The sequence below is a fragment of the Arachis ipaensis genome, chromosome B09 (assembly GCF_000816755.2).
Source record: "Arachis ipaensis cultivar K30076 chromosome B09, Araip1.1, whole genome shotgun sequence".
Taxonomy (NCBI): domain Eukaryota; kingdom Viridiplantae; phylum Streptophyta; class Magnoliopsida; order Fabales; family Fabaceae; genus Arachis; species Arachis ipaensis.
This window is the reverse complement of record NC_029793.2, coordinates 47,691,778-47,718,109: the sequence shown is the minus strand read 5'-3', so window position 1 is coordinate 47,718,109 and position 26,332 is coordinate 47,691,778.

Genomic DNA, 26,332 nt, shown 5'->3' with positions numbered 1-26,332 from the left:
CGTCCACTTGCACATCTCAGCATGCACCAAGGACGGTGCAATCTTTAAGTGTGGGGAGGTCGATACCGACTTTCATGGGTTAGTTACTTCCTTTTTCAAATACCAATGGTTAATTTGTTAGTTGTTGCATTTGCATGTTTGATTGCATGTGTGTTTGATTTTATGCATATTCTACCACTACTTGATTAAAGTAATGAGTTTCTTTTTAAGACCCTTTTTATAGTATTTCATAATTCAAATTAAAACTTTTTTTGTTGAACTTGTTTGAAGACTGTGAATTAGAACATGAATTATATCTAAGAACACACAAACTTGTGAGATTTGAGCTTAATTACATGGTTATATTATTTAACCATAATATTTTATTCCTGTATGTCCTCTTCTCTATGATTGCAATCTATATTTTGTTCCATTCTATATGTCCATTGTTTAGTGTATTTACATGCTTCCATATGATTGAGGCCATTATTTTTTATTAGCTCACTCATCCCAAATAGCCTACCCTTTCAATCACCTTTGTTAGCCACCTTGAGCCTTTTAATCCCCATTTGTTCTATATTTTATCACATCACTAGCCTTAAGCGGAAAAATAATTAAATACCTGATTTGAATCTTTGGTTAGCTTAAGATAGAGATTGTGTATCAATTAAGTGTGGGAAACTGTGGGAACTTGGGTTGATGAAAGTGTGCTGTGTTCTATTGACAAAAGTATTGAGAATTTTGGTGCATACTCATGTGAGACCAGAAAATTAAAAAATCATGTGCATTGATATAATATGTTTACTTTTATATTCTTAATAAAAAAAGAAAGAAAAGAAAAGAAAAGAAAAGAAAAAATTCAAATAAATAAATAAATAAGTAATTAAATAAGGGAAAAAAATTATCCCAATGCTAAGTTTAATAAAAGATCAATGCATATGTGATAAAATTAAAGAAATATTTGGTACATGAGTATGTGATGCAAAAGTGGGAATTATGGGTAGCTAGGCATGACTTTAGAATTACATAGAGTGTGTGTGTGTGTTAGGTGAAAGTTTAGGTTAATCAAAGATTCATATTATAGCTCACTTGGCCATACATATATCCTCACCCTTACCTTAGCCCCATTACAACCTTGAAAAGACCTCATCATGTTTGCATTGGTATACTAAATTTTTATTGATTGGTTAGATGAAGAACAAAGGTTAGGAAGCATGACTAGAGAAGAGTAGAGTGAATTAACCCTAGACACTTGAGCGATTAAAGTGCATATACACTACCAGTGAAGGTTCAATGCTTGATTCTATGTTCCTTGCTTTTATAAACTATCATCTTACAAGTTTACTTGTCTTTTATTGTATGATTTGAATTAGTGGAATCTGGTTTATTCTTGTCTTGAAGAGCTTATTTACTTGTGACCAAGTAGACAAAATCATCTTAGCATATAGTTGCATTCATATAGATTGCATCTCATGAGTCTTACTTTTCCCCATTCATTCTTTATATCTCCTTGAGCTTAGCATGAGGACATGCTAATGTTTAAGTGTGGGGAGATTTGATGCACCACTATTTCGTGGTACATTTTGTACTAAATTGAGTGGATTTTATCCACTAAACTCATACTTATTCATATAATTCACATGTTTTACATTTTCCTTCCTAATTCTTTGCTCTGATTGAAAACATGCTTCTCTGACCATAAAAATGTTAATTATTAATCCTCTCTCATTACCATTCGATGTCGTGATCTATGCGTTAAGTGTTTTCAGGCTTTATGGGGTAGGAACGGCTAAGAGGATAGAAAGGAAGCTTGCAAAAATGGAAGGAACACAAGAAATAAAGGAGACAACCAGCGAGGATCGATGCATGCGCGTACCTGACGCATACGCGTGAATTGGAGTTTTTCACGGCGACGCGTGCACGTACCTGAGCGTACGCGTGACCAGGATTTTTGTCAATCGACGCGTACGCGTGACTGACGCGTACGCGTGACATGCGCTATCTGCAGAAATTGCAAAAAATACTGGGGGCGATTTTGGGGCGAGTTTGGACCCAGTTTTCGGCCCAGAAATGCAGACTAAAGCCAGGGTGCAAGCAGAGACTCAGGGGAAAAAATACATTCATTCATCAATTCAAAAAATTTTAGGTTTTAGATGTAGTTTCTAGAGAGAGAGGTTCTCTCCTCTCTTTAGGTTTTAGGATTTCTCTTAGTTTTAGGTTTATTTTTTCTCAATTCCAGGTTCAATGTTCCTTTAATTTAGTTTCTCTTCTACTTTTATTTATTCTATCATTCTAGTTTATTTATTTTCCCAATTTGGTTTATGAATTCCATGTTAGATTTGATTTCTTTATTTAATGCAATTTGAAGTATTTCATATTTATGATTTTAATTTAGCTTTTTACATTTTTAGCTTTGGTTGAGTAATTGGAGACGCTTGAGTTATCAAACTCCCTTGTTGAATGATAATCAGAATTTGCTGGTTGGTTTGGATCCCTCTAAAGCTAGTCTGTCCTTAGGAGTTAACTTGGACTTGAGGAATCAAATTGGTTAGTCCACTTGACTTTCTTTTATTTAGTAAGGGTTAACTAAGTGGGAACAACAAAAAATTCTCATCACAATTGATAAGGATAACTAGGATAGGACGTCCAATTTTCATACCTTGCCAAGAGTTTTTCTTAATTATTAATTTACTTTCTTGCAATTTACTTTTCTTGTTCCTTATTCAAAAACCCTAAAAAGATAATCTTCCATAACCAATAATAAATTACACCTCCCTGCAATTCCTTGAGAGACGACCCGAGTTTAAATACTTCGGTTTATATTTTTATTGGGTTTGCTTTAGTGACAAACAAGTTTTTGTATGAAAGAATTCTTTGTTGGTTTAGAAACTATACTTACAAAGAGGTTTCAATTGTGAAATTCTTTACTGACAGAAAATCCGTTCGTCAGTGATTGTATCATTCCCATTTCTTTGTTGTAGATGATGGTATGCTCCTTGCCACTAGTGTAGTGCTTTTCCAGCTAGCTGATAAGTAGCAAGCTCCATGATAAACCACAATTTTATGGTTTATCTTGTATTAAATTTGGTGGATTTTATCAACTTTTCCCACATTTATTCACTAAAATAGCATGGTTTTTTAAATTCTCCCTAAATTGTGCTTAAGAGTAAAAACATGCTTTTTAGGCCTTAAAATTGTTAAATTTAGTTCACTTTAATTCCATTTGATGCATTGATATGTTTGTTGAGTGATTCCAGGTTTATAAGGCAAGGATTGGATTAAAGAAGTAAAGAAAAAGCATGCAAAATGAAGAATTCATGAAGAAATCAGCATTTGGAAATCTTCCATGTGACGTGTACGCATCACCTGGAAAATTGCAATATGGCGTGTATGCGTGACCCACGCGTACATGTGACAAGCAGTACGTGATCAACTTAATGAATGGGGCGATTTCTGGACTTGCTGAAGCCCAATCCAACTCATTTCTGAAGCTATTAAAGGCCAAATTCAAGAAGGAACAGAGAGAGCAGTTAGGATAGTTTAGTAACATGCTTTTGGTCATATTCTACAAAGAGAAGCTCTCTTTTCTCTCTAGAATTAGGGTAGATTAGATTAAATTCCTCTTAGGTTTAGATTTTAATTGTTGCTTTGGTTTAGTTTTCTTTTAATTTATTGTTCTTACATCTTTATTTACCATTTTCTTTATTTTTTTGCTCTTATGTTCATGAACTCCTTGTTAATTCTAGTTTCCATTAATGCAATTTATGTTTTCATGTTTATCAATGTTTAATTAAATTGTTATTATTATTTCCTTGCATTGGATAGTTGTAGATTTGCTATTTCTTCTTGATTTTCTATGCTTTTATTTTGTGCCTTCTAAGTAATTGATAAAATGCTTGGAAGGGTTTTAGAGTAGATTTTTGTATTCTTGGCTTGGATTGAATGATTGGAAACTCTTGAATTGTCAAATTCTTTTATTGATTGGTGATTGAGGATTCCTAGCTGGCTGAATTCCACTAAAGCTAATCTTTGATTAGGACTTATGGATTAAAGTCAATTTTGCTTACTTGACTTTCCTTCAATTGTTAGAGATTGACTAAGTGAGAGCAAAAGACAATTACCATCACAATTGAGGATGATAATGAGGATAGAAATTCCAATTCTCACTCCTTGTCAAGATCTTTCTTAGTTGTTAGTTATCTTTTTGTTATTTACAATTCTTGTCCCTTATTAAAAAACCCCAAAAATACTTTCCCAAAACCAATAATATGCACACTTCCTTGCAATTTCTTGAGAGACGACCCGAGATTTAAATACTCTTGGTTTTTATTAGTTTGCATCGTGACAAACAAAATTAAACTTTGATTGAGCGTTGTTTGTTCGGTTTGGATCTATACTTTGATGAGAATATTTTTGTGAAAATTCCTAACCGACGATTTTTCTCCGTCAAGTTTTTGGCACCGTTATCGAGGACTTGCATATGTGCGCTTGTTATTGGTTATTGTATATATATTAATATTGTGAATAGTTGCTGTAGTTTCTTTGGTAGTTCTTGCTAGTTGTAGGACTTTGCTTCTCTTTGTTTCTTATTAGTTTTTTGTCTTTATTTTCTCTTGCTACTATGAATTCTCACCACTTTGGCTATGAGTTTGGTTCTGACTGTGTTGTAAGAAATGGGAATTACAATGAGAACATGCATCAAAGATGGAACAATCAAAGGTAGGAGGAGCCTCAAGCATATGATCAACCTTTATGGCAACAACCTTCTCCAATGTACTATGAGCAAGAACCAATCCATAATGCATACCAATCCAACGGTTATGGTGGACCTCCTTGTAATTATCAATCACAACCGCCATATGACTATGAACCTCCTCCTCAAATTTATTTTCAACCACCATACTTACAAGCCTCATTTTACTAAACACCTCCATATGACCCTAACTCATATCTATCATACCAACAACCTTATGAGCCATATGAATCATACATAGAACCACAACAACTCCAACATAATTACTCCTAAGAACCACCACTCTCATATACAACACCTCAATATTCTCACCAAGATGAACCACTTTCCTATTATGAACCCTTTCTCCCAAACAATGAACCCTCCTATCCACCTTAAACACTCATGAATGACACTCTCATTTCATATATCCAAGAGCAAAGGAAATTGTGCCTTTTTGTAAAAATAAAATTTTGGTGAACTTTGACGGATCATAACATGAGCCTTAATTTTCAAAATTTGTTGAAAATTATTTTAAATTAAAGTTCATTGAAAAATCTTTAAGTGGATATAAAGTTTGTAGGAAATAGAATTTTGTAAAGGAAGTTATGAGCATTCAAAGTTTGGTGTTGAAATCTGAATTCTGTGAATGCTACAGAATTTTTGATTTCTGGTTTGTGTGCGTACGCACACCCCTGTGAGTTTTTTAACCTGTGCGCACACACAGCCTTGTGCGTACGCACACACAGGGAAAGGCTTACTGACGGGAGCGCTAGCACGCCCTGTTCGCACACACAACCAATGAAGTTTGGCAAGCTGTGCGCATGCACACATTGGAAGGTGCATTCTGTTGAGGGCGTTCACACACCTTGTGCGAGCGAACAGAATTGGAAAATTTTACACTTGTGCGTATGCACACCTCTATACGTACGCACACATTTGAAAATCCTCCTGGGTGTGCGCATGCACAACCCTGTGCGTACGCACATGCCCTATTTTTCAACTAAATTCTTGTTTTTAACTGTTTCACCTTCCCAATAAGCTTGTAACCTTCTGTGACACCTATTTAAGACTCGTTGGCTTATTTTTGGGTATCAAAACATAGGAAAATGTACTAGGAGATTTATTTTGGTTATACCTTGAAAAGTTAGAGAACGGAGGCTTAGGTTTCTGGCGTTCTGAGGATGGGTTTGGTGGAGTGAAAAGGGAGAAAGATATATGAATTGAAAACTAATGAACTAATGAGTTCAGAAAGGAAATTGTGAATTGACAGTGGTTGAGATGAGTTGAGGACTCGGAGTTTGAAATGATGAATTATTGATATAATGAAATAATAAATTTTTCAAAACCAATGAGGTAACATTTTTAAATTGAGATTGTTGAGACGCTATGCACCTGGCATTGACAGTGGTTGGATCCTGTTTGTCGAGGTAGTAGCGGCGGTGTAAAGGCGGTGGTTCGTCCTGCTTGCATTGAGATGTGAGGTCCGTGGCAAGAGTATCCTGCTCGCATCCCTTCGGATCACTAGAGTGTGCAGGCACAAAATCCTGGACGGTGTTCCGTGCACCATATCTCGGGGGTTCCCATTATGATTCCGAAGGGCGACATCTCCATGGAGATGTGTCGGGTTGGCAGTTGAACCGACAATGTGATATCACAGCCAGTAGGACAAGCATTCATCATGTGCATCTTCTATCTATTTGTATGCTTTACCGACTTAAAATTGCTTGCGTAATTGTATAACATGCTTACTTGCCTATTTGAATTACTTGATATATATGTCTATACTTGTGTTTTTCTTGCATTGTAATAATTGTGTATTCTATTGGGATTAAGGAGGTTCTGAAGGCGGTGGCTATGGGATCACATGGAGGATAGGTTGGTGAAGGCTGTGGGACAACAGAGAACTGTTAGATTAGAAAATCTCCCTAAGTTAGATTACCCCTTTTAATATGTTAAGGTTTTAAATTATGCTTACTGTTTTAGTTATGCTTTAAGATGAATCTTGTGATAGATATGAAGTTCTAGGATTGCCTCTGGCGTCCCAGAGTCTTATATCTTACATCACTGAGCACTGTTACCATACTGAGAACCTCCGTTTCTTAAACCATATTCTGTTGTTGTTTTTCAGATGCAGGTCGCAACCCACCTCGGTGAGTTGCTTCGATGGTGACAGAGCAGAGGATCCTGGATATATTTTGGAGTCATTTTGCTTATTTTGCTTATATATCTCATTTTTGTATTTACTTTTGCCTAGAGGCTTGCTTTGAGAGAAAAACTTGTATAAGCTGTTTTAACTTTCTGATTTCTGTATTGTCTGTATATAGCTAGCCAGCTTAAACTCCACGAGCTATCGCTAGATTTTTACATTATTATTCTCTGCTATTTTATTATAGTATATCTATATCTTGTGCGTTAAGTTTGTAGCTTCGTGTGTATGTCATGCGCCTTTTAAATCCTATTTTTGAGCTGTATCCTTCATCGAGCTACTCGAATATATTACTTCTTCTATATATAAATATGTATAAGCTTTAGAATTGTTGTAACCTCTGATTAACCTTTGCTTTACAATGCGAGGTAAGGCTTAGAGTAATTAGGGTATTACATTTAGTGGTATTAGAGCGGTTTGTCCTTGTGAGCCTGAGGGATGAATCGATTGTGCTTCATTGCACACTCTGCATACTCTGTGTCTTTTCTTTGATGCTATTAGGTTATCTATTTGATATATGCATAGCATGCTTGCTTGTGAGTGCCTTTCTGGGATAATTGAAGCACTAGGCTTGTGATATTGAGACTAATCACCTTGATATCGATTGTTTGGTGTAGACAGGAACCTTAATGGCCACTCGCGGACGAGGTCATACGCGTTCACGAGCAGAGAGTAGAAATGAGAAACCGGCCGGTAACCATGCCAAATTCATGGCGGGAATGGCTAACCTTACGAATACCATGGAGGCTAATGCTGTTGTGACTCTGCAAGCTGTGCAGAGGTTAGGCCAACCAGCCGGGAATGGAAACGGAGATGGAAATGGAAATGATAATGCGGACGGAAATGGTGATAACATGGGTGATGCTCCGATGACCTTGGCTACTTTTCTCAAGGTTCATCCGCCAAGTTTCAGATGTTCAACCAACCCTATAGAAGCGGATAATTAGTTTTAGGCCATGGAGCATGCATTACAAGCACAGCATGTTTCGAACAATCAGTATGTAGAGTTTGCTACGTATCAGCTTTTGGGAGAGGCTCAGCATTGGTGGCAAGGAGAATGCCGCTTGCTACAGCTTTAGAATGCCGACATCCCTTGGGATGTATTCCAGACGGCTTTTTATAAGAAGTACTTTCCTGAATCTGCAAGGGAAGCGAAGGAAATGGAACTTATGCAGCTGAAGCAAGGTTCTTTGTCTGTGGCAGAATATACTAACCAATTTGAGGAGCTCTGTCGATTCTCTAGGGTATGTCAGGGTGCCCCAGAAACCTACGAAAGCTGGAAGTGTATCAAGTATCAAAGGAGCTTGAAGGATAACATCATGACTGCTGTGGCTCCTTTGGAGATTCGTATTTTCTCTAATCTGGTGAACAAGGCGAGAGTTGTTGAGGAATATGCAAAGACGGTATCCTCGTCAAAGGACACTCATAGAGGAAACACTAGTCAAGGACGTGGCAAGTACTTTTAGCCAATAGGTCATAATTTCAAGAAAGGAGGACATGCACCTCAAGATCAAGGAGGCTTCAGAAAGAACACTTATGATCAGTACCAGCGTGGCAAAAGGAGGGGGAATCAGAGTAAGGTTTCTCTGGATTTAATTTGTGATCGTAGTGGACGTTTTCATCCATATGACTCTTGCAAGATTGGTATAGGTGGTTGCTTCAACTATGGTTTACCTGGTCACATTGCGAGGGATTGTACTCGTGGGAAGAACCCAAATACGGGTCAGATTCAACATCAAGGGTGAATATTTGCTGTGAACGCCAAGGATGCTGCTAAGGCAGATCCTCTAATGAGAGGTAACTGTTTAATTGGTAATAAAATCTTGGTTGCATTGTATGATACTGGAGCTTCGCATTTGTTTATTTTGTTTGACAAAGTTGAGGAACTAGGCTTGAAAGTGTCAAAATTAGCATTTGAGTTGCATGTACATACTCCGCATCAGACGGTGGTGACTAGGTTAGGTTGTAGGCAAGTAGGTTTCAAGCTTGAGGGTAGAGACTTTGTACATGATTTGATTTGTTTACCAATGGTAGGGTTGGAGATGATTTTGGGATTTGATTGGTTGTCAAAGAATCGAGTTTTGTTAGATTGCTTTGAGCAGTCAATTCAGTTTATGCCGGAAGGAGGAAATGGAGCAGTGATAGCTGAGGGTTACTACCTGAACTCTGTAATGGTACACTATAGTAGGGAAGAGTGTCAGGGTTATATCTTGTTGGCTGCTAATGCTTTGGGTGACACCCAGAACTTATATTAGATTCGGTAGTTAGAGACTTTTCGGAAGTATTTCCATAAGATATTCCTGAGTTCCCACCTCAAAGGGAGATCGAATTTGTGACTGAATTGGTGTCGGGAGCCGGACCAGTATCAATTGCGCCTATGGACACTACGAGTTTGCGGTGATGTCCTTTGGGTTAATGAATGCACCTGCTATGTTCATGGATTACACGAACAGAGTATTTCGTCTCTTTTTGGATAAATTCGTGGTGGTTTTCATAGATGATATCTTAGTTTATTCTAAGATGGTGAAGGAGCACGAGGAACACTTGAGAATTGTGTTGCAAATCCTGAAGGAGCAGAAATTGTATGCTAAGTTATCCAAGTGTGAGTTCTGGAAGGAGAAAGTGAAGTTCCTAGGTCACGTGGTGAGCAAAGGAGGAATAGTCGTAGATCTTTCGAAAGTAGAGGCGGTGATGGAATGGGAATTAAAGACCAACGACGATGACAGAAGTCAGAATTTTCTTGGGCTTAGCTAGGTATTACCGAAGTTGGTTCCTTGGTCTTTCTCTTCTTTGATGATGAGGCTCTTGGTGGTGCCATTGGGGTGAGAAAAGAGATTTGAAAGATTTGAAAAGTTGAAGAAAATTGCAAGAGAGTAAGCAAAACAAAAACTTTGTTTTGCTTTCAACACCAAACTTAGGACTTGATTGTCCCAATCAAGAAAAGGAAAAGAATGGTAAAAAAAACAGAAAGAAAAAGGAGGGTGTGGAGGTTCTTTTGGTGTATGAAGTTGGGGTTCAAAGTGTGAAGAAAGGTGGGAAAGTTAGTAGCTTTTATAGGGATGAGAAGTGTAGTCTGGAGGGTGGAAAGTGAAAGCAATTCAATGTTTTTCCACTTGGGGAGTAGCGCCTAGCGTGGGAAGAGGCATCAATCCTTATCCCTCTTTGCTTCCTGCATGTGTTGAATTCCAAAGTGCAAGTATACTTTGACTCCCTGCTTGATGAGCTATCAATCATGTGGGCCCTATTCTCTCTCCTGAAAATAAAGTCCGAAAAACCCATCAGTGATGACAAAAGAAATCCTTCACATTCCCTATATTATGAGTCATTTAAATTGCAATTGATGAGTGCCCCTTGGGACACCAAACTTAATCTCATTGTATCTAATAAATTGGGTTCATCATTAGATTTTAATGTGTTTATAAGGGTGAAATAATTTCAATCCTTTCACATCCCTTCCTTTCTAATTCCTTCCGAACACATTAAAACCAACTTTTATACACCCACCAATTTATTAAATGCTTTCAAACTTGAGTCTTATTGGGCTTGCTGTGTGATTTTCATAGGTGGTGGCCACACCAAACTTAATCTCTAGGCTTACTCTCAAAATTAATTCATTCAATTGGTTGTAAGCCTAAGTTAAGTGGGTTAATGGCTACACCAAACTTAGCTCTTTGGCTAATCATTCAGCCCAATCACTCATCATTAGTAAGTGTGTCCAGCAAGTTACACTTTCAGAGAAAAAGGAAACAATTTGGAGATTTACTAACTATCAAACACTTAAAACTGATATTTAAACTACCTAATCTACCACTTACAACTACTTCTAGAAAGCAAGGAAACAAAAGGATTAAACTGGATCTTAAACTACCTAAATCAACAATCTTAAGCTACTTCTAGAAAGCAAGAAAAATCAAAAGGATATGGGTGTTGGGGTGCCTCCCAACCAGCGCTTCTTTAGCATCACTATCTTAACGTTCCTTCCTTCTTAGTTAAGGTTGTAGCTCACTCTTTGCTCCTCTAAAGAGTCTCCCAAGTAATGCTTGAGTCTTTGGCCATTTACAGTGAAAGTTCTTTGTGTTTTGTCCTCCATGAGCTCTACATGTCCATAGGGAGATACCTTGAGGATGGTGAAAGGTCCAAACCATCGAGATTTAAGCTTCCCTGGGAAGAACTTGAGCCTTGAGTTGTATAGCAGCACTTTCTAACCTTCTGTAAACTCTCTCCTTGCTATCTTTTGATCATGCCACCTTTTTGTATTTTTCTTGTAAATCTTGGCATTCTCATAAGCTTAATTTCTGAATTCCTCCAGCTCATTGAGTTGCATTAGCCTCCTTTCTCCAGCAGCTTGATCATCGAAATTCAACATTTTTAGAGCCCAGAATGCTCTATGTTCAAGCTCAACTGGTAAGTGACAAGCCTTTTCAAACACCAATTGGTATGGAGACATCGCAATAAGTATTTTGAAAGCTGTCTTATAGGCCCATAATGCATCATCCAGCTTCTTAGACCAATCCTTTCTTGAGCTTCCAACAGTTTTTTCAAGGATTCTTTTGAGCTCCCTGTTTGAAATTTCAGCTTGCTCGTTGGTCTGTGGATGGTATGAAGTTGCCACACATTTTGCTTTACTCCATATTTAAGGAGGAGTGCTTCAAGTTGCTTATTGCAGAAGTGTGTCCCTCCATCACTAATAAGGGTTCTAAGAACTCCAAATCGGCTGAAGATATTTTTTCTCAAGAAGTTCATCACAACCTTGTTATCATTTATTGCTGTGGCTATGGCTTCTACCCACTTTGACACATAATCTACAACCACTAATATATATTTTTTTGAGTATGAGGAGGGAAATGGCCCCATGAAATAATTTCCCCACACATCGAACAACTCCAATTCCATTATAAACTTCTGTGGCATCTCATTTTTCTTGGGTAGACTTCTAGCTCTTTGGCACTCGTTGCATCTTGTTACCAAGTCCCTTGCATCCTTGAACATTGTTGGCCAATAGAACCCACATTGTAGCACCTTGGCTGCAGCTCTTTCCCCACTAAAATAGCCTCCATATGCAGATCCATGACATTACCAGAGTACTTCTTGCCCTTCTTCATGGGAAATACACATTCTCAAGATCCCATCAGCACACTTTTTGAACAAATAGGGATCATCCCAAATGTAGTGTTTAGCGTCTTTGAGTAGCTTTCTCCTCATGTGTTTGTTGATGTTAGTTGGTAGTTCTCCAATAGCCTTGAAATTGGCTATGTCTGCAAACCAAGGAGCTTCTTGGATCATCATCAACTGCTCATCAGGGAAGCTCTCATTCACTGCAAGTTGGTGCGCCTCATCTTCTTTTTGTGGGATCCTTGATAGGTGGTCAGCCACTTTGTTCTTTGACCCACTCCTATCTTTAATTTCAATGTCAAACTCTTGGAGTAGTAGGATCCACCTTATTAGTCTGGACTTGGACTCTTGTTTGGTAAGCAAATATTTAAGTGCTGCATGATCAGTGAATACAATTACTTTAGAACCAATAAAATATGATATAAACTTGTCAAATGCAAAGACTATGGCAAGTAGTTCCTTCTCTGTAGTGGTATAGTTCCTTTGATTCTCATTAAGGATTTTGCTGGCATAATAAATAACATGCACCAATTTGTCCCTCCTTTGTCCTAAAACAGCACCAACAGCAAAATCAGATGCATCACACATCAACTCAAAGGGTAGATCCCAACAGGGTGGTGCTATGATAGGTGCAGAGGAAAGTTTATTCTTTAGCTCTTCAAAGGCTAGCATGCATTCCTTATCAAAAACAAAAGGTACATTAGAGACAAGCAGGTTGCTTAGAGGTTTGGCAACCTTTGAGAATTCTCTAATGAACCTCCTATAGAAACCAGCATGTCCTAGAAAACTTCTAACTGCCTTGACATTGCAAGGTGGGGGTAACTTTTCAATCACCTCTACCTTGGCCTTGTCCACCTCTATGCCTCTTTTTGAGATCTTGTGGCCAAGAACCACCCTCTCTGTGACCATAAAGTGTCACTTTTCCCAATTCAAAATGAGGTTGGTTTCTTGGCATCTCTTTAGCACCAAGGCTAAGTGGTGCGAGCAGTTAGAATATGAATCACCAAACACAGAGAAGTCATCCATAAACACTTCAATAAATCTTTCAATCATGTCTGAAAATATGGAGAGCATGCACCTTTGGAATGTTGCAGGTGCATTGCACAATCCAAAGAGCATTTTTCTATAAGCAAAAATACCATAGGGACAGGTAAATGAGGTCTTTTCTTGGTCCTTAGGATCTACAAATATTTGGTTGTAACCAGAGTAACCGTCCAAGAAGTAATAATATTCATGTCCCGCAAGTCTCTCTAGCATCTGGTCCATAAAAGGTAAGGGAAAGTGATCCTTCCTGGTAGCTTCATTGAGCTTCCTATAATCAATGCACATGCGCCAGCCAGTCACTGTTATTGTCGGTATCAGCTCATTCTTCTCATTTGGTACAACAATGACCCCTCCTTTCTTAGGGACTACTTGTACTGGGCTTACCCAAGGGATGTCTGAGATTGGGTAGATCACCCCAGCTTACCACAATTTCAACACCTCTTTTTGGACTACTTCATTCATGGTTGGGTTTAGCCTTCTTTGTTGCTGTCTTGAGGGCTTGGCACCTTCTTCAAGTAGGATTTTGTGCATGCACATTGAAGGACTAATTCCCTTCAACTCTGCAAGTGTCCATCCTATAGCATTCTTGTGTTGCTTCAGCACATGGAAAAGCTCCTCTTCTTGTCCCTTACTCAAGCCTGAATTAATGATTATTGGGTAAGTATTGTTGTCACCCAAGTAAGCATACTTCAAACTTGGAGGTAGGGTCTTCAACTCTAGTTTTGGTGCTTCCACTTCCTTGTTGTCCATGTGGTTCAACATGATCGAATCCTCCATGATTCCTTGTGGTATTTCTCCCCTTGATGCTTATTGTTCCAGCTCCATATTTTCTTCACATTGTTCTTCTTCCAAAACCTCTTGAACTATCTTTTCTATGGTATCTACCATCATGCATTCTCCTATGGATTCCTTGGGATAACTCATTGCTTTGAAGACATTGAAGACCATCTTCTCTTCATGTAATCTCAAGACTAGCTCCCCTTTTTGAACATCAATAATGGCTCCAGTAGTAGCTAGGAATGGCCTTCCTAGGATGATTGATGTCTTGGCCTCTTCTTCCATATCCAGCACAACGAAGTCAGCTGGAAAAATAAACTCTCCTACTTTCACCAAAAAATCTTTCACTACCCCATAAGGAAACTTGAATGTTCTGTCAGCCAATTGGAGTGCCATTCTTGTTGGTTTGGCTTCCTCAATCCTCATCTTTCTCATCATAGCCAAGGACATGAGATTGATGCTAGCCTCCAGATCGTACAATGCTTTCTCAATGGTGATATCACCTATGATGCAGGGAATTTGGAAGCTCTCAGGGTCTTTCATCTTTTGAGGAAGCTTCTTTTGTATGATGGCACTACACTCCTCATTTAGCACTATGGTTTTCTTTTCACCCCAGTTCCTTTTTCTTGTCATGAGCTCCTTTAAAAATTTGGCATAGAGTGGCATTTGCTCTAATGCCTCAGCAAAGGGTATGTTGATTTGGAGCTTCTTGAATATTTTTAGGAATCTAGAGAACTAGTTGTCTTTTCCATCCTTCCTCAGCCTTTGTGGATAGGGTGCCTGTGGCACATAAGGCTTTAGGACTTGCTTTGATAAGGATAATGCAGAGATCTCTTCTTCTTTCTTGGTTTCAGACTCCTTTGCAGCTTCTTTTTCTTGGTTGCTTTGAATAGGGGATGCTTCTTTTACAACTTTTTTACTTCTCAGTGTGATGGACTTGCATTTCCCTCTTGGGTTGGCCACGGTATCACTAGGAAATGTATGTGTGGGCATTGGTATTTGTTTAGATAAGCTCTCTACTTGTGCTTCTAATTTTGAGATTACTGCGCCTTGATTTCTTATGCTTGATCTGAACTCTTCTTGGTTTGCATCTATATTTCTTTCAGCCTGTAGTTGTCTCTCCAGAATAGTGGAAATAGTTCCTGATAGTTGTGATGACAATTGTGCTATTGCAGCCTCCAATTTTGCAAAATTGCTCTTGATTTCGCATGGTTGCATGGTTGAGCCTGATGTATCTTGATGGTGGTTGTTGTGTGTCTGTTGGGTGGAGTGATATGATGTATTTTGTGAATTATGGTAGGGTCTATTGTTGCCTGATTGATGGTTGGTGTTGTAGTTGTTGTATTGGTTGGATTTGTATGGTTTGTTATGATCTTGGTTGTGGCTTTGCTGGTTTCTCCACCCAAAGTTTGGGTGGTTCTTCCAACTTGGGTTATATGTCTTGGAGTTTGGATCATATGGTGGTCCAGATAAATTGTTCACATAATTTGCCTGCTCCCATTCGCATTCAGCTTCTGGTGCATCTTCTTCTTGTGGTGGTGCTTGAGCTTGGACAGGTGAGACTTGGTTTGTCTCCATCTTATATTTAATTTAATTAGAATAGATATTAAATTATTTAAAATTTTCTTCATAATATTTTTTTTTAATTTTTAATAGGAACATATCTTGAATACAAAAAAATTCATAATATTTAATTAAATTATTTAAATTTTTGACAAATACATCCGTGACAAACTTTAAATACAAAAAAATCCCTGACTTTAATAAACGGAGGACAATTTAATCCTTCCATCTATTTGCCTCTCATACACCAAACGAAACTGGCTGACGTGGTTGAAACGGTGTCCAGGTGTCCGTTACGGTGCCACGCTGAAAGGGAAATAAGGACAAATAAGTCCTTGACATCGTTTTGCAAATAAAGTTCGAAGGACAAATAGGTCCTTGAGAATTTAGTTCATTATGCTTCTATTATACTTGTATTTTGAAAGCTAGTTAACTTGTTGTATTCTGCAATTTAGATTATTTGTATTAAAATTACAGAAATTGGGCTTGTTCTGTTTCTACTTTTTTTCTTAAATTGCATTATTTCAGTTTTCTCACATTTGTTAGCATTAGTTCAGTTTTCATCATACCAGTGGCATTAGTTAGCATCAGTTCATTTATGCATCAAGTTAGCATTAGTTCACTTGTGCATCATTCATGTATTAAGTTAGCATTAGTGTATTTGTGTATTATATTAGAACTAGTATTTTTATCCGTAATAACATTACGGGAATAAAATTTTTTTAAAATTATAGTTCACTTTGTTCTGACAGTATAAATTATGCATGGAACAAAAGATTTATAAAATCAAACTACTTTTACAAAAAAGTCGTAAGTTGACAAAAGTTTCTGGCTAAGAAGACCAAAATATCTGTAGATAAAAAATCAAATAATAAGATTTTTAGTTATTATTTTTATATGAAAAAGTCTAATTTTTTATTAATAATTAATTTTAGAGTAAATGCCCTTTCCGGTCCTTAACCATTTGTCCGATGGACTTCCCAACCCCTAAAAAATTTAAACACCCAAATCGGTCCCTATCTACTTTGATATATGTACGTTCCAGTCCTTGTCTACTTTAAGTAAATGCCATTTCCGATCCCTAACCAGGGACTGGAACGTACATATATCAAAGTAAATAGGGACCGATTTAGGTGTTTAGATTTCTTAGGGGGTGGGAAGCCCATCGAGCAAATGGTTAGGGACCGGAAAGGGCATTTACTCTTAATTTTAACATTCGTTATCTAAAATTTAAAATAATTTAACATGTATACTTTTACATTTAAAATATTTTAATTGTAAAAAAAAATATCGGATGACATATTTTGATTTGTCAAATTACTAATATAAAATATAAATTGTATACAGAGTAAAAATAGTAGAGAGAAATAGAAAAATGGAGAGAGGTAGATGAGAGAATTTAGGAAGGAAGTTTATTAATTTTGAAAAAAAAATATTTTCTCTCAATTTTAATAAGAGTGTCATATGACACATTTGATTATTAAATTAGATAGTAATATATGATACATAATATAGGTATATTTCAATTAGATAGTAATATATGATACATATAGAAGCATAATGAACTAAATTCTCAATGACCTATTTGTCCTTCTGATGAGTCGAATTCACACCCCCATTCAAAAAATTGGTGAATCCGTTCTTTTGGCAAGTGCACCAAAATTATCGTCAAGTAATAACCCACAAGGAGTGGGGTCGAATCCCACAGAGATTGGCAAATTCAAGCAGTTTTAATTGATTGATGAATTAGTCAAGCGGAACAAATAGATTGTGAATTGCAGAATTATAAATGACATAAATGTAAATGGCTAGAATATAAAGAAAAGCAATAAATTGCAGAAATGGAAATAGCAGAATGTAAAGTGCAGAATCATAATTGACTTGAATGTAAATGGGAATGGGAAATTGCTGAATGTAAAGTTAAGCTATAAAGAAAAGGGATAGGTAAGAATGGGAAAATTCATTGAGATCAGGAGATGTTGTCTCTTTGGATCAAATCTAGCTTATATCCTCTTCAATCATGCAACTCATTGACCTCTTGGCAATCATGATTGATTGAGCCCCAATCCCTTGGTGACTCAATCTCTCAGATCTTAATCAATAGCCAATTCCTTGGTCTAATTACTCATGAAGAGAAATATGCTTGGTCCCTGATTATACCACACACCATCATAGGTCCAAGTAGAGGGAGGATTATATGTCACATATCCAAACACCAAAACCTAGATTCTACTCAAGTGTGAGAAAGGATTTCAAGCATGGTTTCATGTTTCCTTTCCCAAGGTTCCCATGAAACCCATTTTGCATTCAATCTCTTTTCCAAGATAATTGAACACTAAGCATTAAGAACGAAATTCCTTCTAGCAAATCAAAGAGAAGATAAAGAGAAGAAGAATTTCACTATTATCAATCCATCAAGTACAACAGAGCTCCCTCTCTCAATGAGAGGGAAGTTAGCTACTCATAGCTCAAAGAAAAGTATTCAAAAGTGAAGTGTAAAAGTGGATCTAAAACTAACTGCTTAACCCCTTCTTCAGTACTCCTTGGGGGTGTTTATACTACTCCTAGTAAAATAAAAGAATTACAAAAGTGAAAAAGGAAAATTACATTTTGGAGGGAAAAAAAAGCTCAATAAGTGTGACTTCCCAGCTGGCGTGTGGTTGCGCTCCAGTGGCGTGTCACGTGCTCTTCAATTCTAGCTTGGCGCGCCACGCCCAGCCCTTCAAGTGGCACGCTCGTCTTCACTAACAACCTTGGCGTGCCACGCCACGAACTCAAGTGGCACGCCCCAATGCTTCTTTGCTCTCTGAATGACACTAGTGTGCCACGACTAGGATCCAAGTGGCATGCCCTATGTATTTGGCCTTCTTTACCCTCTCTGAAAATTTATACCAGCGTGCCACACCTAGAGGTTGGTGTGCCACGCCCATGATCTTGCGTTGGTTCCAGTAGCTGGCGTGCCACACCTCAGCCTTCAAGTGGCACGCCATAGTGAGATGCTTGGGTTGGCGTGCCACGCCTTCGACACCAAGTGGCACACCCAGCCCTTTCTTTGGTCTCTTTGTGCATTGGCGTGCCACGCCTGGTTGCTCAAGTGGCACGCCTAAGTGAGATTGAGAGGTTGGCGTGCCACACCTTCGATACCAAGTGGCACGCCCAGTCTTCAATTACCTTCAGCCCCTTCTCTGGATTATTGTACCAGCGTGCCACGCCATGCTGCTCAAGTGGCACACCCATACATTTGTGAACTCTTCAAGCTTGGCGTGCCACGCCTGGGTTCTTAAGTGGCACGCCCAAGTGACTTCTTGGAGCTGGCGTGCCACGCCTTCGATACCAAGTGGCACGCCCAGTCTTCAGTTGCCTTCAGCCCCTTCTCTGGATTATTGTACCAGCGTGCCACGCCATGCTGCTCAAGTGGCACGCCCATACATTTGTGAACTCCTCAAGCTCGGTGTGCCACGCTTGGGTTCTTAAGTGGCACGCCCAAGTGACTTCTTGGAGCTGACGTGCCATGGCTTCGATACCAAGTGGCACGCCCATAGTAGCTGATGGGTTAGGCGTGCCACACCCCTTTTTTGTCCTCCATTGTTGCTCTCTGGAACTTTGTACTAGCGTGCCACGCCTACATGCATGGTTGGACTTTTCCCTTGAATTTAGTACTGGCGTGCCACGCCTAGCTCCTGGCGTGCCATGCCAGTGCATTTTTGTGGCGTTTGCTCCTAAGTGGCACGCCAGTTTCACACGCCCATCTTCTTGTTGTCTTTTACCCATTTTTGATGCCTTTTTCACCTAAAATTCAGCACAACTCATCTCAAAGTAATGTACCATAATGTTCATCAAATAATGCATGAATTGTACTGATCAAATGAGATTTATGCTCTTTTATGGTCTTCTTTATGTAAGAAAGAAGGGTAGATGATGCAAGTCATCACCTTCGAACTTTATTTGCAAAATGACGTCAAGGGCTTATTTGTCCTTCGAACTTTACTCCCCTTCCGGCATGGCACCATAACGGACACCTGGACACCGTTTCAACCACGTCAGCCAGTTCCGTTTGGTGTATGAGAGGCAAATAGACAGAAGGATTAAATTGTCCTCCGTTTGTTAAAGTCAGGGACTTTTTTGTATTTAAATTTTGTCAGGGATATATTTGTCAAAAATTTAAAAAGTTAGGGACCTATCTGTTCTTTTCTCTATTTTATATTCATTGATTTATACTAAATTTTTTTTGCAGTGTATTTTTTATCAACTACATGTATAGTCCTTTCTGCCGATTTCTACTTCTTTTAGTTGCTTTTTCTTATCTTATTTTTATTTAACTTTTACTCACAATGTGTTTATTATATTTCACTTCATCTTAAATTCAAGAGTAAAGTATCGTTTTTGTCCCCAACGTTTGGGGTAAATCCTATTTGTGTCCCTAATGTTTAAGTCGTCCTATTTTTATTCCTAACGTTTGTAAAAGTGATTCAATGTTATCCTGCCGTCAATTACACATCATGAGCACTTTAGTTTGAGTTTTAAAAATCTCTTTTTGAAGTTAGAATACAAATGTTTGGGATAGAATCGATGATCTACTCCAAAAAATAGCTCATCAAATGTTGAAACTAATTCCTACAATATTTACATATATAATTCACATTTCTAGGGACATAATTGAATCTAAACACAAATAGTGGGTATAATATTAAAATTGAACACATCCAAGTGAGATCTAATTGAGAATGAATACATCCAAGTGAGAATAATTAAAAAATATAATTTGATTTGTTAGTATAATTAATAGTATGATAACATTGAATCACTTTTATAAACGTTAAGGATACAAATAGGACGATTTAAACGTTAGGGACACAAATAGGACTTACCCCAAACGTTGGGGACAAAAACGATACTTTACTCTAAAGATGTTTTCAAAGATGATTGAATATTAAGCATTAAGAACGAAATTCCTTCTAGCAAATCAAAGAGAAGATAAAGAGAAGAAGAATTTCACTATTATCAATCCATCAAGTACAACAGAGCTCCCTCTCTCAATGAGAGGGAAGTTAGCTACTCATAGCTCAAAGAAAAGTATTCAAAAGTGAAGTGTAAAAGTGGATCTAAAACTAACTGCTTAACCCCTTCTTCAGTACTCCTTGGGGGTGTTTATACTACTCCTAGTAAAATAAAAGAATTACAAAAGTGAAAAAGGAAAATTACATTTTGGAGGGAAAAAAAAGCTCAATAAGTGTGACTTCCCAGCTGGCGTGTGGTTGCGCTCCAGTGGCGTGTCACGTGCTCTTCAATTCTAGCTTGGCGCGCCACGCCCAGCCCTTCAAGTGGCACGCTCGTCTTCACTAACAACCTTGGCGTGCCACGCCACGAACTCAAGTGGCACGCCCCAATGCTTCTTTGCTCTCTGAATGACACTAGTGTGCCACGACTAGGATCCAAGTGGCATGCCCTATGTATTTGGCCTTCTTTACCCTCTCTGAAAATTTATACCAGCGTGCCACACCTAGAGGTTGGTGTGCCACGCCCATGATCTTGCGTTGGTTCCAGTAGCTGGCGTGCCACACCTCAGCCTTCAAGTGGCACGCCATAGTGAGATGCTTGGGTTGGCGTGCCACGCCTTCGACACCAAGTGGCACACCCAGCCCTTTCTTTGGTCTCTTTGTGCATTGGCGTGCCACGCCTGGTTGCTCAAGTGGCACGCCTAAGTGAGATTGAGAGGTTGGCGTGCCACACCTTCGATACCAAGTGGCACGCCCAGTCTTCAATTACCTTCAGCCCCTTCTCTGGATTATTGTACCAGCGTGCCACGCCATGCTGCTCAAGTGGCACACCCATACATTTGTGAACTCTTCAAGCTTGGCGTGCCACGCCTGGGTTCTTAAGTGGCACGCCCAAGTGACTTCTTGGAGCTGGCGTGCCACGCCTTCGATACCAAGTGGCACGCCCAGTCTTCAGTTGCCTTCAGCCCCTTCTCTGGATTATTGTACCAGCGTGCCACGCCATGCTGCTCAAGTGGCACGCCCATACATTTGTGAACTCCTCAAGCTCGGTGTGCCACGCTTGGGTTCTTAAGTGGCACGCCCAAGTGACTTCTTGGAGCTGACGTGCCATGGCTTCGATACCAAGTGGCACGCCCATAGTAGCTGATGGGTTAGGCGTGCCACACCCCTTTTTTGTCCTCCATTGTTGCTCTCTGGAACTTTGTACTAGCGTGCCACGCCTACATGCATGGTTGGACTTTTCCCTTGAATTTAGTACTGGCGTGCCACGCCTAGCTCCTGGCGTGCCATGCCAGTGCATTTTTGTGGCGTTTGCTCCTAAGTGGCACGCCAGTTTCACACGCCCATCTTCTTGTTGTCTTTTACCCATTTTTGATGCCTTTTTCACCTAAAATTCAGCACAACTCATCTCAAAGTAATGTACCATAATGTTCATCAAATAATGCATGAATTGTACTGATCAAATGAGATTTATGCTCTTTTATGGTCTTCTTTATGTAAGAAAGAAGGGTAGATGATGCAAGTCATCACCTTCGAACTTTATTTGCAAAATGACGTCAAGGGCTTATTTGTCCTTCGAACTTTACTCCCCTTCCGGCATGGCACCATAACGGACACCTGGACACCGTTTCAACCACGTCAGCCAGTTCCGTTTGGTGTATGAGAGGCAAATAGACAGAAGGATTAAATTGTCCTCCGTTTGTTAAAGTCAGGGACTTTTTTGTATTTAAATTTTGTCAGGGATATATTTGTCAAAAATTTAAAAAGTTAGGGACCTATCTGTTCTTTTCTCTATTTTATATTCATTGATTTATACTAAATTTTTTTTGCAGTGTATTTTTTATCAACTACATGTATAGTCCTTTCTGCCGATTTCTACTTCTTTTAGTTGCTTTTTCTTATCTTATTTTTATTTAACTTTTACTCACAATGTGTTTATTATATTTCACTTCATCTTAAATTCAAGAGTAAAGTATCGTTTTTGTCCCCAACGTTTGGGGTAAATCCTATTTGTGTCCCTAATGTTTAAGTCGTCCTATTTTTATTCCTAACGTTTGTAAAAGTGATTCAATGTTATCCTGCCGTCAATTACACATCATGAGCACTTTAGTTTGAGTTTTAAAAATCTCTTTTTGAAGTTAGAATACAAATGTTTGGGATAGAATCGATGATCTACTCCAAAAAATAGCTCATCAAATGTTGAAACTAATTCCTACAATATTTACATATATAATTCACATTTCTAGGGACATAATTGAATCTAAACACAAATAGTGGGTATAATATTAAAATTGAACACATCCAAGTGAGATCTAATTGAGAATGAATACATCCAAGTGAGAATAATTAAAAAATATAATTTGATTTGTTAGTATAATTAATAGTATGATAACATTGAATCACTTTTATAAACGTTAAGGATACAAATAGGACGATTTAAACGTTAGGGACACAAATAGGACTTACCCCAAACGTTGGGGACAAAAACGATACTTTACTCTAAATTTAATTTCATGGTTATCTTTCAATTGTGTAAAATTGAACCATTTCTTTCAAAAATACTTAAATATATTATCTATTACAAACAATTATTATAATAAACAAACAAATATAAATTGAATATATAATTTAATTTTAATTTAAATTAAAAATTAAATGAATTATCAAAAAAATATCAACAAATTTTGTTTTTAATTTCTCTATAATTTTATTTAATGGTAAAAATCTCTCTATAGTTACTAACATCATTGATACAAAAAAAAGTATAAGTTTCTATCAAATAATTATTATTTTTACTCTACACAAACCCTAATTTAACAAAACAAAACCCTAATTTACCCTATTACTTTTTCCCCTTTCCACCTTATCTCAGCGCCGCCAGCCCCCTCTCCTCACTCCCGTAACACATACACACACACCCACTAGAGAAACGGAAAAGAGAGAAAACCAGAAAGGAAGAAGCGCTGGCAAGGAGCCCTTTCCGACGAGCCCACCCCGACGCTGCCAAACTGTCAAGGCCAGACGAGAGAGAGAGAGACAGAGAGAGAGAGACAGAGAGAGAGAGACAGAGAGAGAGAGAGTCATCGTTGCCATTCAAACCCATCGTCGTCCTTTGGAGTCGTGAGGAGTGCCGCCGTTGTAGTGGTGGTATATGGGCTTTGCGAGGAGAGAGATGTGTCTGAGAAGGAGACCAAGTGCGAGAGAGGAGATGTGGAAAGAGCCGCTACTGTCGTCCGTTGAGCCGCCATCGTGCATCACCATCGACTCACCATTGTTGTTGGGTTGACGACGCCGGCGCTAGCTTCGTCACCGCAAGGAGCTTCCGCTGCATGTGTCGTCACTGCTGCTGTTGGGTCTGCCACCCCAGTGCTTCACCCTCGCTGCCATCGCCGTTGGAAGCTACGCCGTCGGTAACCGCTGCTGGCTGTTTTGGTAAGAATTTTGTTTCTGAAACCCCTTGAGATCAATGTTTTGTAATAATTTGTTAGAGATTCTGAGATATTGGTAACGTAGCGTCGAGTTTCAGTCATTGCATGTTGTAGTCAAAACTGCTGCTAATGCTGCGGAAGTAAGACAGAACTGTGGTTACGGCTGCCGCTGCTGCGGGCCGGGAAGAAAAGAGTTTGACACGGGTTTCGACTATTCTAGGTAGGGGCAATTTCTTAAACTTAATTCACTACTAAGAAATGTTTTAAGTCGATATTAATATTGAAAATATATTTTTATGATTTTGCAAGTTTTATGAATTGAATTGAATTGCCTGGAATGAATATCAATGCTAGTTTGAATGGTTTATAGATTGATTGGAAATATTTAGTTGACTTTTGTACTTGATTTAAGGTTATTATGATGATGATTGAATTGTGACTATTTCTGATTATTAAGTTGGAAAGTCAATTTGATTAAATACTATGTAAAATAATTTTTTTTTGGTTTGAGGTTAATTTGATATTGGGAATGAATCCACATTTGAAATGATTTGAGATATTGGGAATGAGTTTTATTGATTTATCGAAAATGATTTCTGATATTGGAACTAGTCTAAGTTATTGGAAATGGTTGAAAAGAGATTGAGAATGGTTCGGTTGGGACCCGAAAAGGGTGGCAATGTCCGAGTTTTAGGGGTGATGTTGTCGAAATTTTACTATGTAACTTAAGACCTTGTTTATTTAGAAAAAGGTTGGACTTGAGAAATCGTATTGTTTGATTTTTTATTTATTAAGAAAAGATTTATGTTTGGGTTTGATTTATTAAGGAAAAACTTTATGTTTTGAATGTGATTTGTTAAGAAAAGCTTATGTATTAAATTTTTACTCATTAAAAAAGACTTTATGTTTTGAGTTTGATTAAAGAACTACATTTTAAGGAATTATGATTCAAGGAGTTTATTAATTTTAAAGAACGAGTTTAATTGTCGCCCTCCCTAAAATCTTAAGACTCTGCCATGAGATTTACTTAATAAATGATTCTTATAGTCTTTTAAAGAGGTTTAAATATGAAATGGTTGTTGAAGTTGGTGTTGGTTTTAAATAAAAATGATTTGAGTTCAATTTGTTAAGAAGAAGAAGGAATGGGAAAAGAGAACATGGAATGTGTGATTTATGAAATAAATAAAAGGTCACAAGAGGGTGACGGAAAGTAAGTCGTTAAGGTACTTATGTGAAAATGTTAAGCCGTAGGCTTTATGTGTGAACAATTGTGCGGGGATGCCCGTGTATATGGAATGGCTTCCAGGAGAAAGGGGCACATGTTTCAGCTGGAGAATCAACGCCTGCAAGTACTTGCAGAGGTCATGTTCGGCATACTTCAGCTGGAGAATCAGCGCCTGCAAAGATTTGGAACCTTGCAGAGGTTATGCCGCTGGAATGCCTTATCTGACTTGCGAGTCGGATTGCATCAGGTGCGGGTCGAAACCGACAGATGAGCTCATTGCCTGCATTAGGATTAGACATGCACATGTTGCATTTGTGTGCTTTATTTGGGTGTGCTTAAGTGTTTTAGTTTGCTTGTTTGATGAATTCTGTTAACTGGTAACTGTTCTATATATGTGTTTGCCTTGAATTTGATTGTGTTTGTGATTGATTATGTTGAGATTGAGTTTTGATGGTGCATTGTTTTTATTTGGGTCAGAGGCCAAGATTTGGTTATCTTTGGGCCGAAGGCCATGATTGACTGGATTAGAGATAAGTTTTGATTAAAATATTATTTTACATGGAATTTTTGTAAGAAAAATATGAATTTTAGATTTGAATAATAATTTGATAATCACTATGTTTTGAAAATAGTTTTAATTACAATATCTTCTTACTTCAGAGGCAAGGAAAGCGTAGCAGATGCTGTCAAATTCTGACCTCCATGCACTCAAACGAGCATTTTTGGAGCTACAGAGGTCCAAATTATGTGTTCTCAATGGCGTTAGAAATCTAACTTCCAGAGCTTTCCAGAAATATATAATGGTCTATACTTTTCTTTGAAGGAGCCTGCCCATATCGGGCATTGAACGCCAAGGAGTTACCACCTGGCTAGCGTTCAATGCCCCAGGGAGACAAGCCAGCATTGAACGCCCAAGAACCACCCCCTTTGGGGGCGTTCAACACCCACCAAGAAGCAAGGCAGCGCTAATCACCCCCTAATGGGCATTCAACACCTATTCCTCAAAGTTGGACGCCAACCTCAGCCCAAGTACTCAACCAAAGTGGGATCAAGGATGGATTTTCGCACCTCTAGTCTAGTCTGTCGTACTTTTTATACTTCTTTGTTATTAGATTAGTATTTAAAGGAGAAGATCACCCATGTTTAGCATCTTCTGCCTCATCTTTACTTTTATCACATTTTACATTACTTTCTGTAAAGCATGAGCAACTAAACCTCCTAAGTTAGGGTTAGGAGCTCTGCTGATTCTCATGGATTAATAATATT